At 39.3% G+C, this 12729-nt stretch overlaps 1 protein-coding gene across 1 annotated transcript in view; it reads right to left on the bottom strand.

The window, feature by feature from the left end:
• The window catches only part of Cntnap2 (contactin associated protein 2), a 1432736-nt gene that overhangs the window by 817092 nt on the left and 602915 nt on the right, over positions 1 to 12729 (bottom strand). The window lies entirely within an intron of this gene.

The following is a 12729-nucleotide window of genomic DNA, read 5'->3' as shown; positions in this document are numbered from 1 at the left end:
CCAGTCTGTGTGTGGATGCACCTGAACTCACATCTTTCTTAGTTCACCTCTAATCTCCAGACTTTTCTTAGGTTCCCTGGTGTTCAGCATTGGGACTCTGGGGCAATGTCCCTGGCTAAAAAATTATGTCTATTTGAGGCTTTTTTGATAGTTGCAAACTTGAACATCCAGTCATATCTTGGACATTAGGATGTATCAGGCATTTCAAAGTGAAAATGTATAAAGAAATCCTTTTCTTTTTCTCTCTGATTTTTTATCTCCATGTTTGTCTTTGTTTCAGTTAGTGACATCATCTGTCCATTTATTCATAGCCAGAAACTTGAAGTCACCCTTTCTCTTATCCTGTTTCTAGACGAGTCAAAAACAAAGATTTACAAATATCATGATAGAGGGAGACATCATGGGAATAGGGAGAAACAGGGTGCTAGGTAAGTTCCCAGGAATCCACAAAGATGACACCACCTTAGACCACCAGCATAGTGGGAAGGGTGCCTGAACTGGCCTACTCCAGTAATCATATTGGTGAATACCCTAAGTGTCATCATAGAGCCTTCATCCACTAACTGATGGAAGCAAATGCAGAGATCCACAGCCAAGTACCAGACCAGCTCTGAGAGTCCAGTCAAAGAGAGAGAAGAAGGATTCTATGAGCAAGGAGCATCAAGATCATGATGGGGAAATGTACAGAGACAACCAAACCAAACTAGTGGGAACTCATGAACTGTGGACCAACAGCTGTGGAGTCTCCATGGGACTGGACTAGGCCCTCAGCATAGGTGAGACAGTTGTTTAGTTTGACCTGCTTAAGGAGCCCCTGGCAGTGGGATCAGGATCCATCCCTAGGGCATGAGCAGGCTTTTTGGAGCCCAGTGCCTATGGTGGGACACCTTGCACAGCCTTGGTGCAGGGGGAAAGACTTGGACCTGCCCCAACTGAATGTACCAGGCTCTGCTGACTCCCCTTGGGAGGCTTTGCCTTAGAGGAGGTGGGAAAGGGGGCTTGGTTGGTGGGGGAAGGCTGGGGAATGGGAGGCGGGAGGAGAGGGGGATCTGTGGTTGGTATGTAAAACGAATAGAAAATTTCTTAATAATAAAAAAAGAAAGGAACTTTGCATACTTGCCTCACATTTGTTCCCCTTTCTCTGACTCTTCACCTCAACATATCATCACCTTTCCCTGGATCACCATGATCCTGGGTGAGATGCACTTCTTCCATCAGGCCTTGTCTTAATTCAGTCTCGAGAAAATGCCAGTGCGCTTTTCACTACATCATTTTAAGAAGCCTTTGATGGATTCTTATCATATTCAAAATAAAACAAGAGCAACTGTGAACTTCTGCTTGCTCTGCTACCTGCCTCTCCTCTTCCCCCCAGTGTGTGGACCCAGCGACACCAGTGCCTTTCATTTCTCTAGAGGGTCATACCTGCCCTTAGTACACTTGTACACACAATTCTTTTTGCTATGAAGCATTCCTTTCATCACCCAGCATAAGAAAATGTCCTTTAGTGTCCTTCACTCCTTACCTCATGCATAACTTTTCAAAGCTCCCTCTCATTTGAGTTCCCAATCTAGGATAATAATCACCCTCAATCCATCAATACATATTTATATTTACCAAAATTTCTAGCATATACATTCTGAGTTCTGGTTTATTTTCAGTCTTCTCTACTCTCTTGCCCAGTGTTCTGTTGCTGTGTAGAGACACCATAATCAAGGCCACTCTCAGAAAGCATTTAACTGGGGGGGGGGGGAGGATGCTTACAGTTTCAGAGACTTAGTCCATTAGCATCATGGTGGGGAAGCACTACATACTAATCTACAAGCAGAGCAAGGGAGAGAGACAGGACCTGGTTTTGAAAACTCAAAGCCTGTGGTGGTTTGAATAAGAATGGCCTCATGGACTTGTATATTTGCATGCTTAGTCATCAGACAGTGGCACTACTTTAGAAGGATTAGGAACTGTGGCTTCGCTGTGGGAGGTGTAATCTTGTTGGAGAAAGTGTGTCACTTGATTGTGGGCTTTAAGGTTTCAAAAGTCCAAGCTAGGTTCAGTGTTTCTTTCTGATGTTAGTAGATACAGATGTAGAAATCTCAGCCACTTTTCCAGCACAGTGTCTGCCTGCATGTTGTGATGCTCCCCACCATGATTATAATTAACTAAACCTCTGAAACTGTAAGCAAGTTCTAATTAAATGCTTTCTCTTATAAGAGTTGTCTTGGCTATAATGTTTCTTTACAGCAATAACACAAAGCCACCCCCACCTCCACCCCTCATAACACTTCTAACAAGGCCAACATTTCCTAATCTTTCTAATTCTTTCAATCAATTCCACAATGCAGTGGCTAATCTTTCAAATATGTGAGTCCATGGGGACCATTCAAACCACCACATCTACTTAATTGTATTTTCCATGAAGGCTAGGGGCTTTTCTGCTTCTTTTGCAGTCCATAACATGTACCTATGCAATCATAACTGGTGTTGAGTAGATTCTCAATGAATGATAGTGAAATGGATTTTGAAAAAGTGACTATTGATTAGTTTGAACAATTGAGAATAGCTTTCAGAACCTTTGTCTAATAAATCAATGTATAGAAACAATGAAAGTCTCAGCCTGCTGCATTTCATGTGAGTTCTAGATTATTATTTTCACATATATCTGTCATACAACTCAAGTTGATCACAGATCTCATGCTTCTAATACTATGACAAAGTAATTCAATCTGTCCAATGAAAGAATCTATATAATTTCTCTATCTAGAAGGAACTATTCCATTGATAGAAAAGAGAACACATATCCTTAACCCTCAAAATGAAAGCTTTTAACTCTGATGCAACTTTTACACAGCAATATGAAACATATGCAAATCTACCAGGTAAGCTAAGACACACTTTCACAAGATAATCACTATATAAAAAATAAAGTCTAATAGTGGAACAACAGCTACAGAATAAAAACTTTGTAGGTCTACTCATTCCATTTATGAAAATAGTAGCATGGGTTACTTTTACTGAATGTGACATTATTGTATTTTATAAGAGGTTAATTGATTATATATCTTTAAGAAGTGATATATTATTAATGAAATTACCATGAATAGCCAACTTCATTGAAGGTTTATTCCAAATACATATAAGCAGTTATAGTTATTTAAATAAAGTATTGTTCTAAGTTTAGTGAATTAGGAAGATTTAGGAACATTATATTTTTGCAGTAGAATATCTCTTTTAATTGGTTTACTATTTCATACAAGCCTGAAATCAAACTAGAACATCCCCTTTGATAGGCTTCACTGAGCCCTGATGTCCCAAATCTCCACTAATTAAGATCAGTGGAGATGTTTCTATTTCCCTATGATTATACTTAAAAAGTATCAGTCGAACTGAAACCAGCATCCTGAAAAATAGGTTGAAATAAATGCCTCCTAAAAGCCTAGAAGGACGTTTTAACTTAAAGGAAGGGCATTCTCCCAAGGCAGAAATATGTTTTATAAAACAGACCTATGTTTTCTTTCTTTTAAGCTTTTTTAAAGTGTGTGTTTGTGTGTGTGTATGTATGTGTGTGTTGTGCCAAAATGAATTTGTCTGCACCATAAGTGCACAGAAGACCACAGAAGCCAGAAAAGGTTATTAGATCCCCTAGAATTAGAGTTATAGGTCATTATGAGCTACCAGGTGAGTACTGGCAAACAAATTCTTGTCCTTTGCAAGAGTAGCAAATGCTCTTAACTGCTGAGCATTCTCTCCATACCCAGATCTATGTTTTCTAGATATAAATGTAATACTTTTTCTACTCAGTATGCACATCACCATAGATATATATGTATACACACCTCACCACACACATACACCCATGCAATTCAGATATTTATACATTACACACACACACACACACACACACACACACACACACACACACACACACCACTGTGAAAGCTCCATATAACTCCTTTAGAGTGGACCATAAATACTGATTTTGTATTCAAAAACACAGTACAGTTTTTCCTCAACTCCCAAAAGTAAAAATAAAAAGCAACAGTGAAGAACTGAACCATGGAAGAGAAAGGGCATTTAATGCCTAATATGTTAAACTACTTTTCTTATGACTTTGGGATACAGGATGTTTAGGCCTTGGATGTTTGCTCGAAGACTTAAAAACTGGAGCTAACCTTATCAGACCAGAGGATCTGATAATTTTTTTTTACTCTTCTCTCATACATTATATCCCAACTGCAGTTCCCCTTCCCTATACTCTCCTTCCCCCAGATCCAATCCTCCTCAGTTTCACTTAAAAACAAAACAAAACAAAAAAACCAAAAAACCAAAAAACAAATGAAACAAAACAAAACAAAAAACCTTACAATAAGACTAGGCACAAACCATCATATCAAAGCTGGACAAGGCAACCTAGTAGGAGGAAAAGGGTCCTAAGAGTAGGTGAAAGAATTGGAGACATCCCCACCCACACACACACACTGTTAGGAGTCCCACAAGAACATCCAGGTACATAACCATAACTTATATGCAGAAGACCTAGCTCAGACCCATGTATTCTTTGTGATTATTGCTTTGTTCTCTGTGATCCCCTTTGAGCCCTGTTGTAGTTGACTCTGTGGGCCATGTTCTTGTGGTGACCTCAACTCCTCTGGCTCCTACAATCCTTCCTCCTCCTCAATGAAATGATTACTAATGATACTCTGCTATACTCATAGATCAGTACTTAGTCCAGTTGTCATCAGACAGGGGCCATGCAGCAACTGATCAGAGCAGATGCACAGCCAAACATGAGGTAAAGGCAGGGGAACCCCGCAGAATGTGATAAATCTTTTTTTTTTTTTCTTCAAGACACGGTTACTCTATGTTGTTTTGGTGCCTGTCCTGGATCTTGCTTTGTAGACCAGGCTAGCCTGGAACTCACAGAGATCCGCCTGGCTATGCCTCCCGAGTGCTGGGATTAAAGGCGTATGCCACCACCACCAGGCAATAAATCTTAAAGTGATATCATAAAAAGTATTTGAGACTGCTCAAACATTGATAATACAATACATTGCTTTTATGTTTGATTTTAAAAATTTATATGGTATGTGGGTACTTTCTAACTATTATAAAGTCCAGAAGCTAGATCTGAACTCATATCTTTCTATATGTGTGCATATACAAAGATTTTTATATATGGAATTACTTCTGATAGCATTACAAATTCCAGAAGTTATAGATAACAAAAAATAACAAATGAAATTTTTATTAGGAGATAATTTTTGTAACTGTCTCTTGGTGATGTAAGTTATTTGTATCACCCTTGGTATATAATATAATATTATATTAACTTCTGCTACTATTGTTGAAGATGGTTGAATTTTTATCTTAGACTTCAGGTTAATCACCTTCAATGTTCAAATGGTGTTTAAGAGTACTTGCTGCTCTTGAAAGGGCCCAAGATTGGTTCCCAGCACCCACATTAAGCTGCTTACAGCAGTATATAACTCTAGCTTCAGGGACTAGGACCCTGTCTTCTGGCTCTCTAGGGCATAAGCAAGCACGCAAGCACGCAAGCGCGCGCGCGCGCGCACACACACACACACACACACACGAGTTAAAAGAAAAAAAGTAGTTAAAAAAGTTAAAAAAAGTAGTTTTACTCATATCACTCTGGAGGGCATAGTTCCAGGCTAGTTAGAGCTACATAGTGAGATTTTATCTTAAAACAAAAAAGTCATGATGACATGAAATGGTCAAAATGCCTGTTTATGCATGTGCCATGCCTGTCTATAATATTTTAAAACATGAATTTACTTGTGTTTGTTTCTACACTAAAGGAAACAAATTCAAATCACTAGGATGAAGCAGCAAGGAGAGCCAGGAATAAACATGAGAGTTCTTTATTTCATCCCTTCATTATTTATATGAATAAGCTAAAAAATTGTAGTGATTCAGTGAAATTAATTGTACCTAAGGTTGTGGAGCATATCTGAAGTCTAACCAGGACCTCAGCACAAAAGCTTCTCTAGTAAGCTTTTGATAACTCATAAGTTACAATGGCAAAACACAGCTACAAACCAGAGTTCTTTGGAAAGTATTACTTATGCACATACATATGTCTTAATCTCTAACAAATAGCAAATATAACCTCTACCTATTGTCCCTAACAAATTTCTATTATTCTTGACTGGATACATTGTTTCTAATATCCAGGTTTGTCTTTTCTCATTTCCTTTCTTCAAACACTCCTTCCAAATAGGCAGACCATATTTAGTAAATTTTGAGTTTTTTTACATTGACGATATTGAAATGAATATATTAGACATAACTCTAACATCTGATTCAAAGCAAAACTCATGGTGAATTGCTTAAGCAGTTGCTAGTGTTTTGTTATTTCCTCACTGTTCATTTCTTATTCTTTGGAAATCCTGCCAGCATCTTTAGAACACAATTTTTGTTGTAAATTGAGCTGGTTAGAAACCTCTCTATCAGAGGCAATTTGTGAAAGATTGTTTACGAAACGGCTGTAGACTTTGTTACAGAGATGAAGGATTTAAAGTGCTGGGGGTAAGCAGGGAATTGCTGTTTAAGGAGACTCAAGGGAGGAGGATTAGCTGTCCTATGACATGGGGTTTGTTTTATCCTGTAATTATTTTACTATCTCAGTTGGATTCTAAATTTTCTTGGAAGAGTTTTCTACATAAGACTGGGATCTGCACATGAGACAGTGGGTCCTCCATAAATGCAGGTTGATTAATAACTGAATAAGAGAAAATAAATTAAAGAACTTCTCATCTGAGATATTCTAAAGCAAAGGAATTAAAGAAGTTTAAGGTTATAAAAAGTTGGGCTAAGGCTTGTGAGTCCTTTACCTACAGAGATACACATAATTATGGCCAAACATGTTAAACATTTTTCCAAAGGCCTCACAGCTTCCTACTGCCAGAGATGGATTCTGAGATTAACAACTTTAATCTTTGTCTTCTAGCAGGCTTCACACCTGTTTCTTTATCTGTTAGGGAAAGATAGAGGAGTCCTGCACACAAATCTAATACCATAGAAGTCAGTAACTAGTGATTGACACATGAATTATTTCATAAAAACATAGATTAGGCTTGTTTTAGTAGAAATCAGATATCATCTGATTCATAATGTATTAATTCAGATAACATCTTTTTTTACTTTTTGTGTTCTTAGCACTTTTAAAATGAGTAAAATAAGTTTCTAATTACTGTGGAGACAGGATCTAGTTGATGACTCATTGTTATTTAGGATGGCAAGCTAAGTGAGAGTTTGTAAAAACATATCACTTCAAAGTTATTATTTTTAAAACTTTTATCTCACTTATAAAATCCTGGTTGGAGGAGATGCTGCTATCTGTTGACCGATTGATGACATCTCAGCACAACTGCTACAGATTCTATTCTTCATGTGAACGTTAATGCAATGGCTGTTAGGTTTCATTGGAAACATATATTTTAACAGAAATAAAGGGAGAGTGAGAGAGGAAGAAGAAGAGGAGGAGGGAAAGAGGGAAGTGGAGGAGGAGAGGAAAAGGAGGAGGAGGAGAGGAAAGGAAAAGTAGGAGAAGAGGAAAGGGAAGAGGAGAGGAAAGGGAGGGGGAGAAGGAGGAGAAAAGAAAAGGACATTGGCTCTGTGAATAAATTACTAGGGTCTGAAAATAAGGTGGTTTCTAGATAAGATGTTTTTAAATTCCACTGAAGAAATATGTAATTAGAAATGTATATCACTATGCACCTTATTTGGAAAAAAAAAAACATGTATCTAGTGCTTGCTATGTTCTTTTATTTTTTTCATTTTTCTTTATTAAGAAATTTTCTACTCACTCCACATACCACGCAAGATGCCCCCTCTTCCCTCCTCCCACCTCCAGTCCTTTCTCTCAAGTCACCCCACATCCCCACATCCCCCAAATCAAGGTCTCCCATGGGGAGTCAGCAGAGTCTGGCACACTGAGCCTAGGCAGGTCCAAGCCCCTTCCCACTGCACCAAGGCTGTGCAAGGTGTCACACCACAGGCACTGGATTCCCTGAAGCCTGCCCATTTACCAGGGACAGATCCAATCCCCCTGCCTGAGTGCCCCCCAAACAGTTCTAACCAAACAACCATCTTCCGCATCCAGAGGGCCTAGTCCAGTCCCATGGGGGCTCCACAACCACCAGTCCATAGTTCATGGGCTTCCACTAGTGTGTCCGGTCATCTCTGCAAGTCCTCCCATCATGGTCTCAATGTCCCTTGCCTGCAGAATCCCTCCTCTCTCATCAATTGGATTCCCAGAGCTCAGCCTGGTGCCTGGTCATAAATCTCTGTATCTGCCTCCATCAGTCACTGGAGAAAGGTTCTATGATGACAGCTAGGCTATTCACTAGACCGGTCATCAGAGTAGACCAGTCCAAGCACCCTCTGGACAACTGCCAGCAGATGAAGGTGGGGTCATCCTTGTGGATTCCTGAGAGCCTCCCCAGCACCCTGCCTCTTCCTATTCCCATGATGCCCTCATCTATCATGGTGTCTTCCTCTCTGCCCTCTCACTCTGTCCCTGTTCCAGCTTGATCCTCCCATTTCCCTATGTTCTCATCCCCCGCTCCTCGTGCTCTGCCACCCCCCTACACCCAGTCTGTTCATGTAGATCTCATCCACTTCTCCTTCGCAGGGTCATCCATGTGTCCCTTCTAGGGTCTTTCCCTGTTAGCTAACCTCTCTGGAGTTGTGGGTTGCCGTCTGGCCATCCCTTCCCTCACATCTAGTATCCATCTAGTATATACTATGTTTGTCCTTCTGAGTCTGGGTACCATGGAAAAAAGAAAGCATCTTCAACAAATAGTTCTGGCATAACTGGATGTCAATATGCAGAAGACTGCAAATAGATCCATATCTGTCGCCATGCACAAACTCAAGTCCAAGTAGATCAAAGACCTCAACATAAATCCAGTTACACCAAATGCTGTGGATATCGCTCTGTATAAATAAAATGCCGATTGGCCAGTAGCCAGGCAGGAATTATAGGCAGGACAAGCAGAGCAGAGAATTCTGGAAAGTGGAAGGCTGAGGCAGAGAGATGCTGCCAGCTGCCGCCATGAGAAGGTGGTAAGATCCTGGTAAGCCATGAGCCATGTGGCAACTTATAGACTAATAGAAATGGGTTAATTTAAAATGTAAGAACTAGATAACAAGAAGCTTGCTGTGGCCATACACTTTATAAGTAATATAAGTCTCTGTGTGTTTATTTCCTTGAGTCTGAGCAGCTGCGAGACTGGCGGGTGAGAGAGATTTGTCTTGACCATGGGCCAGGCAGGACTAGGAAAACTCTAGCTACAACTGAACTTGATAGAAGAGAAAGTAGAAAGTAGTCTGGGATGTATTGACACAGGAGACCACTTCCTAAATATAACAGCAGTAGCACAGACACTGAGAGAAACAATCAATCAATGGGACCACCTGAAACTGAGAAGCTTTTGTAGAGCAAAGGACACGACACGGTCAATAAGACAAAACAACAGTCTACAGAATGGGAAAAGACCTTCACCAACCCCACCTCTGACAGAGGGCTGATCTCCAAAATATATAAAGAACTCAAAAAGCTAGACATCAAAATACTGAACAATCCAATTTAAAAATGGGCTACAGATCTTAACAGAGCATTCTCAACAGAAGAATCTCAAATGGCTGAAAGGCATTTAAGGAATTGCTCAACATCCTTAGTCATCAGGGGAATGCAAATCAAAACAGCTCTGAGATACCACCTTACACCTGTCAGAATGGCTAAGATCAAAAACACTGAAGCTGAGAGGTGGTGGCGCATGCCTTTAATCCCAGCACTCGGGAGGCAGAGCCAGGCGGATCTCTGTAAGTTCGAGGCCAGCCTGGGCTACCAAGTGAGTTCCAGGAAAGGCACAAAGCTACACAGAGAAATCCTGTCTCGAAAAACCAAAAAAAAAAAAAAAAAAAACAAAAAAAAAAACACTGAAGACAGCTTATGTTGGAGAGGATGTGGAGCTAGGGGAACATTCCTCCATTGTTGGTGGGAATGCAAACTTGTCAGCCACTCTGGAAGTCAGTATGGTGGTTTCTCAGAAAACTGGGAATAAGTCTTCCTCAAGACCCAGCTATACCACTCTTAGGCATATACCCAAGGAATGCTCAATCGTACCATAAGGACACAGGCTCAACTATGTTCATATCAGCATTATTGTAATAGCAAGAACCTAGAAACAACTGAGATGCCCCTCAACTGAAGAATGGATAAAGAAAATGTGGCACATATACACAATGGAGTACTACTCAGCAGTAGAAAACAATGATATCATGAAATTTGCAGGCAAATGGATGGAACTAGAAAATATCATCTTGAGTGAGGCTTGCTATGTTCTATGCAGTGTACAGAGACTCTCAGAATTTGGTAAAATGAATATGATAAGTATTATTATAACAACATGAGTGGGTTTTTCTAGGGGCTTGTGGTTTTTCTAGTATACCAAGGAAGTAGGGTAAAGGTAACAAGCATCATGAATGACATGTTTGAGTTGAGCTTTCAGGATAAAGAGAATGCACAGAAGACATGCTAAGTCATGAGACCATCATAGCCCATGGTTATAATTAGAGGTTATGGCTAGTGCTAGTGATTATGGTTAGGATTAGATAAAAAGGCTTTATCAGCATGGGGAATTGTGAGTGTAAGGAAATAATTTTTCTTTGACTTTCAAGGTAAGACTGGCCAATTATGAGATAATTTAACTTTTTAATATTTGACTAATAATAGCCTTAAATGTTGTACAGATGCTGCATTGTTGGATTTCCTAATAGTTAACTCTAATTCAGCTAAACATTGGTATTTTTCTAGTTATTCTCCCTCAGGTACTTAACTACTTTGAATTTAAGATAACAAGGTTGTGCCAGTGATTTGATAGACCTATGCCAGAGTCAATAGGCACATTATCAAGCTGATGAACTAAACTCATTATTGAATTACTCAATCTTTTACTATAAACAGAGAAAACACAGCAAATCAAAGAACAAGGTTTTGTTTTCATAGTGGTAATCATTAAATTTCTGAATTCCCTGGTGCTGGACTACTTTCAAGAAAGTAATTCATTCACATGGAAATAATTTCAAAGCCAATAATAGCAATGCAAATCTAACTTTGACTAACAGGCACTTGACTTTGTAAATGATCCTGAAATGATTTGGCATGCTTAATTTTAATTACAAACAGCTCATTTCCACAGAAACACCATCTTACATAAAAGGAATCCACATTTCCTATAAAAAAGTAGATATGCTTTTATTTGTATCTGGTTAAAGGATCTTGAAACTATTTTAATCCTCTTCAAGTTATTATAGCCTTAGCATTTGTATTGAAAACAGTTGGGTCTTTCTCCACATTTTTTGATAATTAATACACTAAATCATTTTAGGGACTTATACTTCAGTAGTAAGAAAATACATGCTCAAATTTAACTACCCACAGCTAATCGCAACATATGCTTAAATATTGTGTAATTTAATTTATTTAGGCATCAATTGTGTTTTCACTACAGAAGGCAAGTCTTGGCTGTAAATTCTTCTTTTTTGAGGAGTGTGACAAGTTCTGATCATGTAGGTGATAGCAGGAAGAAAATAACAGTATTTAGTGTTTCCTTCCACACACACAAAGGAATTTATTCAGGTGTGTCACACTTGTGACTCACCAGCTATAACCCTTCTCCTAACAAGAAATTCTGACCTCCTAAATACATTAAAGATACTCAGCCAAATAACAAAATTTCGACCACAAGGACAAGTAGGGGCTATCCCTAACGCTTTGGTTTGCTCTTGGGAACCTATTCCTCATACTGGATTGCCTTGCCCAGCACTAATACAAGGAGAGGAGTTTAGTCCTACCACAACTTGATATGCCATGCTTTGTTGACTCGTGGGAGGCCTGTCCCTTTCTGAACAGAAACAGAGGAGGAGTGGATAGGGGCTGTGGAGGGGAGATATGGAGAGAGATGGGAGGAGGGAGGGAAAGCTGTCATTGGTATGTAAAATAAATGAATAAATTTATTTTAAAAAACTGAATTAATTTCTACTTGACTTCCCAACCACGGATGTCCAACACTGACATCTAAATAAAATTCCACAGACCCACTGATACCCAAGCGCCCTGACATCAAATATGCCTATGCTTGTTAGCTTTCTGCTGCTGTGACAAATGACCTAGAAAATACACTTAGAATGAAGAAAAGTTTGTGCTCATGATTTCAGATCTATAATCTTCTAGTCTTATTGCTTTGGGCTTGATGGAAAGCAGCATCATGGCAGTGACCATGTCACATCAAAGTGAACTGGGGACAGATTAGAGAAAGGGAAGAGCCAGGGCCTCAGTAGTGTTTTGGAGGGTATGGTCCCAATAGCCTAATGTCCTCTAACCACATTGCCTAAAGGTCACATCAACTCCCAGAACCTTTAGTTGGGGACCAAGCCTTCATTGTACACCTTTTGGGAACTTTTCTAATTTAAACTATAACATCTTCCAATAAGCCAATTTTTCTCATGAATGAAACTCATATAAGGAGTGAAATCACAAAAATGAAATAAGAGGATCTTTATGCAAAAAAAAAAAAAAAATACCTGGGCTCACCTCAGATGAAGTAAAGGTGATACAGGTACATTCAAAGCACTTTTTCAAAATAGTTTGACTTCCAAATTTAAGTCAGCTTAGTAAAAAATTTAAATCGATTGTAAAGTAAGCAG

Source organism: Peromyscus eremicus, chromosome 3 (genome assembly GCF_949786415.1).
Source record: "Peromyscus eremicus chromosome 3, PerEre_H2_v1, whole genome shotgun sequence".
Classification (NCBI taxonomy): domain Eukaryota; kingdom Metazoa; phylum Chordata; class Mammalia; order Rodentia; family Cricetidae; genus Peromyscus; species Peromyscus eremicus.
This window is presented reverse-complemented; position numbering and strand designations above follow the sequence as displayed.